We start from the raw sequence: 6,799 nt of genomic DNA, 5'->3' as shown, positions 1-6,799 counted from the left end.
ATAGACAATACCATGGTTGATCACTAGGGGTTGACAGCATTGGTTGTACGTGTTTAGATAGACAGTGACGGAAGATGGACGGAAGGTAGGCATCGACGGGAACCTGGTCCACAGTAGCAAGGTTGACACAGGTTTTTCATCTTTTTTTGGTGCCGGACCACTAGATTCCTACTCTACTATTCAAGTGGACATAAAGTAGGAATAAAATAGCAGAGGACCATGCGAGGTGAAACTGTGCACCTATAGGGCTATTTCATACGATCCGGCTCCTGCCGGGCGGCGAAACCCCGCACGGCCAAGAAGCCGTGCCGCACTCAGGAGTTTAGAATGGTAAGGATGGCCACAGCCCGTCAGCCGTCCCTTCCAGTGGTGGGATCCGGCTGCAATCGGGCAGCCGGGCCGTGGCCGTCCCATGTGAATGGACTCAATAGTGTCCATTATTAACTACGGTATGCGGCTTTGCTTTTCACCGTGCAGGGTTTCGCAGCTCCGGCAGGAGCCGGAGCGTGTGAAATAGCCCATACAATGTCCACGGGCTCCTTGCTGACATTCGGCACCAAAAAAGACAAAAAAACATAGCTAGACCAAGTTTAGTCGTCTAACTAGACGCCTTCGACCCCTAGTGGTCAATCATGGTATTGTCAACCGAAACATGGTCGATTCGATATACCGTAACCTCCAAGTAAGTCTCTGGCTACTCTGAGCCTGCAATGACTGATGCCCACTGTAAAAATCATTAGATGGTTGTTCGTACACATCCATCCGCACCACAAACATAAATTCCCAAGGTGGGATTTCACACTGGTGGGGGGCGTCTCCCTGACCATGCGATCAGGTCGGAATTACCCTCATAGACGTGGTTGCAGCAAGAGGTGCAGCCGGGTCCTAGTCTGTGTGCAACTCAGGCCTTCACTGTCAACAGAGTAAACAATACACATGTAGCCGAGTAAATAAATAGAGTAAATAACAGTTAACCAACTTGCTTGGAAATCAAACAATGCCCTTAATCAAGGGTTGGAGATAGACAGAATAGCGTCATTCCAAAGGTCAGGGCAGGCAGCAAGACGTTAAGTAGCCTGATCCAGAGTACTCTGCAAACCCAATATATTCCCAGCTGAGTGATGATTGGCTGACCGGGCATGCGTCCATTCTGTGCGTGTGCTGCGATGGTCTTGTGACAGCAATAGCAGTGAGGATTTCTTGGCATAATGACTGACAGTCACAGACCCCTTGGCATTGGTTGTGGGGTGTGGCGTCAGAAACGCAGGTGTATCACAACTGTTTTTGGAGAGTGTCTCATCCTGCGTCTGTAATCCTGAACCAGGGGCTCTAGCATCTCACTTCATGCTGCACAACGAGAAGCCTTATAATCGACTAATCTGTGCACAGCCGCTATGATTCGCTAAATCCATGGGGCTGCAACGTTTGCATATTTTCTTACAGCCCCTACGTGCACAAAGACTTACTCAGATTTGTAAGTAAAGCCAAAAAAAGCAAGTAATTTTGTGCATACAACAAAACAAGCTGTCATGCAGGCAGAGCCAATACATTCATATGTCTTCTGTGCAGGGTAAATACAGGCATGCTTCGGCATGTAACCCACAAATGTTAGAGAGCTTTATTCTTGCACTGCAATTTAGATTTCAGTTTGAACACTCCCCACCCAAATCTACAGGCCCCCATACATTAGTCCGACTTGTCCTGATTGTCCCTGCAGCTCCCCGGGAGGGGACACATGCGATTAGGCACTTCCATGTGCCAAGTTTTGCATGTGATAAATCGCATGTGATTTTTTACATGCAACTCCTGGGGAGCTGCAGGTGGAGGAAGCAGGGGCGCTGCGGATGCCGGCGAGGGGACCAGGGAGCGGAGGACGGCAGAGGGGGAGGGTACCTGCTACCAGAGAGCCGGGCGGAGGGAGAAGGGGTGTGGCGGAGGGAGCTGGGCAAAGCCTGTACTAATGAATGGGAAGCCACCGATTGGCTGAGAGAGGTTTCAGCCAATCAGTGGCTTCACATTGATTTGTATGTGCTTTTTTTTTTTTAAGTGCACCCGCTAGTGCTGCCCATCTCCTTCTGCCGCTCCCCTGCTTCCTCCACCCGGCTCTTTGGTAGCCGGCATCCCCCACCCACTGCCGTCCCCTGCCTGGCTCCGGGCTGCACATAAGATTTATCAAATCCTATGTGCAGCCCATCTGACCTCCCGACTCTGATCAGATGTGCACGGTACCGCGCATGGGGTCGGTAGGTATGTCTACACGTGCGATTTGGGGCGATTTCAAGGCCCGATTCTCCGAATTGGGTGAAATCCTGCCCAAATCGCATAATGTATGTGGGCCTTTACTCTCCTTGCATGTGGAACCAGTTTGTGGAACTAAGGTAGAAACCACTATGGGGCCCATTTATCATTAATAACATTTGCAATACAATCTGGGCGCAATACAGTATTAACACCAAAGACTGCATTGCAATATGCGATTCCTTTGGCTGAATGTATTAACCTGTTCTGTACATAAAAGGAAGGAACCTGTAACTGATGTGCTGCGTGATCTCCCAGGGGTGCTGCACATGTCCCAGTTACTGCACAAGCACAGCGGCCATTTTGTAGTGAGGGTTCTGAGAGAAACCGCTGCCGGCTTACATAGGTAACAAGGTCCCTGGAATGTTTGGCATTCCAGATACTAGTAAATCTGGCAACATCGCTTCCTCCATTGAAGCTTCTGGGAGATACCTCCTGGCGGAGGGATTACAGCAGATTTATCTGAGGGCCTAATTCACGTTTGATTGGTCCCTGGCGTATTAGCTCTGGGGACCAATGTTTTGGCTTTGCACATGCATATAAGCGACTATACGTATGCACAGTCACTGAGACGTTCGCATGGGTGGGGGGGGGTATGGAGGCAGTAAGGGGGCTGACATATGGAGACGCTCAGCGTTTCCACCGTTTTTGTGTGTACGCGCAGGAAAACGCAGGGCGTCCTAATGCGAACCCAGGTGGGCCAATGGCTTCCGGGGAGGACACCTGAGGTCCTATGGCGTCAGTGCCCGCCCCGTTCTCACAGCCAGATGCCGCATATATAGGTAACCTCAAGACTGACCTATATTTGCTGACTGATGTTTGCGAACAGGGGAAAAATCATTTGATGGTCAGCGACTGTCAAAATATTTTGCCCCCGTATGCTCCCGTGCGAATAGATGTTTATAGTAAACATCCATTTGCAATGCGGCTGGGATGTTCGCGTGGCGACGGGAGGTGGGCATTTGCTCGCCCAGCAGGCGGCGGCAGAATTTACGCTGCTTAGCAAGTCAACGTGAATTAGGCCCTTAATCTGGACGGACCTCCCTCCTATAATTGTGACAGAAGTCGGTAACAAATATCGTGATGGGACCACAATGACCACCCGGCTAGTTCTCCAATTGATGGACCTACATGCATCTGTCCTGCAGAAACTCTGTGCCCTCATGAGATGGTAATGTCCTCCTGTCAATAACAAGAAAGGAAAGGCTAGGAGTCCCGGACTGTTAGCGTAATAATAAGGCAGTGGGAGAACCAGTGGAACCGGATGAGGAATAAGCGGTACAAGGATAATTAAATGTAATCTATATTAAGAGAATCGCCACCCATCCTGCCTGCACACTCAGATGCCACAGGCAGTGCCAAGCTCTGTACACTGTGCTGGTGACTCCCTCTATACTTGGCCCTCCCCTGTGACGGCAGACTGGCAGAGTCATGTGGCAGTGTGTGGCAATGGTATAGATGCAAATCAAGCTTTATTGTTCTGTGACACTTCCTGGTGAAGTCAGGAGTATTAGCAAACCTCAACCTCCCACATATGACAAATTATGCTGTTACCCCTAGCAACCTCTCCACAGTACTGGAGGTGTGCGATATACTGTAAGGTAGCCCGGTGAATGCTCCCTGCTCAGTGGCGTAAATAGTAATTTTGTGGGTCACTGCCAAAAATGTTTTTCCCATCCCCCTATACATTAATTATCATTTGTACATGCTTGTTGGCAGGGTTGTATGCTTGTTGCCAGGGTTTTTTTGGTTGTTGCCAGGGGTTACATGCATGGTGCTATTGGTTTCATGCTTATAGCCAAGCATTACATGCTTGCAGGCACTTTAAGCTCTGCGCTTCCCTGACAGATGCTAGAGGACCACTTCTAGAAAACAGTTACCACTTCCAAATGCCGCCTTCCTGTCAGACAAAGGGCCAGACGCACTCAGCTTCAAAAGTGATAAAATGGAGAGTGATAAACAACCAATCAGCCCCTGTGTGTCATTCCTCAAGCAGTCTGTGACATGGCAGTTAAGAGCTGACTGTTTATCACTCTCCAATTTATCACTTTTCAAGCTTAGCACATCTGGCCCAAAGTCAGGCCTCATTGTGTTTAGAACGCATACGCATTTTTTTTTTTTTTTTTTTTTTCAAAATTGTTTTTATTGCAATGGATGAAATACAACAATATGAAATTTCATTGAACATCATTGTATAATGCAATTTTTTCATTTTCTTTACATTTAATATTGGTCACACCTGGGTCTGAGAATTGTACAATAAAGATATTGTATAAAAATGAATTATGTGTATTAACACTGAAGTTTTATGCATACTAGGGATACATTTTAAGTATATATACAATGTATTCATGTATTAACCAATTCCTGTAGATATTGGTTCTGTGTAAAACAAACTTCAATAAATGAGAACAATAATTGAAACCTGCTTTTTTTTGTGGAATTAAAAGATTCATGAAATCTTTTTTCAATGTTTACACCATATTATTTTTGATCAAATGAAAAAGAAAGAAATAATAAAAATAACTATAAAAAAAAACAATTATCTTCGTATGGATGACCCTACCTCCATGGAGCTTCTGACACTAGTCACCCCTTTATTCCAAAAACAGGACACCTATTTCAGGAGGCTTATTTCAGCTGAGCAGAGGCTGGTGGCAACGCTACGTTTCCTGGCTACTGGGAGGACCCTTACAGATCTGAGGTACAGCACCGCTATATCCTCTCAAGCTCTGGGACTATTAATACCTGAGACCTGTGATGCCATCATCCAAGTTCTACAGGAGCAATACTTGAACGTAAATATATGTCAAATAAGGAAAACTTAGGGACGGGGAGGGGGGGACCATGCGTGTCAAAGATGTCCATCTCCTTTTATGATGAATCAATTGGTGGGTCTTGCAATAGTATTCTGGTCTCATTATAGAGAGTTGTGTGTATTTGTTGTTTAGTCTCCACTGGTAATTTATTTATTTTATTTATTAACAGTTTCTTATATAGCGCAGCAGATTCCGTAGCACTTTACAATAGTAGACAGTGATAAAACAAACTGGGTAACAACAGACAGACTTGGAGGTTAGAGGGCCCTGCTGCAAGCTTACAATCTATAGGGATATAGGAGGGAAACACAAGGACAGGCACCAGTAATAGCATAGCAGTTACAAGTCCAGAAGGGAAGCTATCAGGGTCGGCGCCACCACTAGGCAAATCTAGGCATTTGCCTAGGGCGCCACTTCGCCCCTCGCCTCTCGCATGGAGGCTGCAGGGGTGTCCGTGCCGGGTACCTGCGGCGCTGTGTGATCTGGCAGCGGGGTCCCTGCAGTGATGCGCGCTATCCGGCAGCCAGTCGGCGGCGCGGGAAGCGCTGCTGGGTTTGAAAACATTCCGCATGCTGATTGGCTGAGATTCAGCCAATCAGCGTGCGGCGAGTTTTCAAACCCATCAGCGGCGCTTCCCGCACCGCCGCCTGGCTGCCGGATAGCGCGCATCACTGCAGGGACCCCGCCGCCAGATCACACAGCGCCGCAGGTACACCCCCCCCCCCCCGTAGGCACCGGGGCGCCCCCCCCCCCCCCTCGCCTGGGGCGCTCCGGTGCCTTGCACCGGCCCTGGAAGCTAAATAATACATAAGTGCCTCAGAGGGTTATGCGTGTAACGTGTATATGTAGCTTTCCCATACCTTGAAAAAAAAAGTTTTGTTTGAGTTCCCTTATGGAGAGTTGTTTCAGTCCATTCGAGTTTAAATATTTGAAGTAATTTTTCTTTAAGCATAACCATATTCACCAACGCGCATGTGCGTCGCATACAGTAGTTCTGATTCTAGTGGACTGTGCTGCCAGCCAGGACTCTTATGCCGACTGCTACAATGTTGGACGCTTGTCTCCCATTGGAGAGGGGTAGTTAATCATTACTTCATCAACAGTAATCGTTGATTAGCCACTGAACTACTAACAAACCTAATCCATTAGTCGTGGGGCAAGAAATAATAATTATAATAATAATAATTTTATTTATATTGAGCTTTGCTCCAGCAGTACTCAAAGTCGAAACCACGTACCAGTACCTCAAATCGGTCAGATAGAACTTTATACTTAAAGGAACACATCTCCCAAAAGCTGTGTGTCTACCATCTTAGCTGAGGGCAAGTGCCAATGCTGTACTGAACTGTATAATGTGGATAGGGGAAAAGATCCTAGCTCCTGTATCCAATTAGAGTGATCAGTGTGGATGTAGAACCAATGTGGAGTGCTGTGACCCACTGTCTAACCGCCCACCCTGAGCATGGAGAACAGATGGTGCGACAAAGGAGGAGTCCATTGAATAACATCACTCAGACATGTGCGAACCTAGACCACACCATCACTAGAGACAAATTAAGGTTATTCGCTAACTGCAGCCTGATGAATTGATTGGCTGGCCCCAGTGATGTCATCAACTTTATGCTCTCCAGGTTGGTTGGTGTCCCAGGCGTATATAGGAGACAGGAAACGTTACTTTGGGA

Source organism: Crinia signifera, chromosome 4 (genome assembly GCF_055691185.1).
Source record: "Crinia signifera chromosome 4, ASM5569118v1, whole genome shotgun sequence".
NCBI lineage: Eukaryota > Metazoa > Chordata > Amphibia > Anura > Myobatrachidae > Crinia > Crinia signifera.
Note: the sequence above shows the minus strand (reverse complement) of the source record.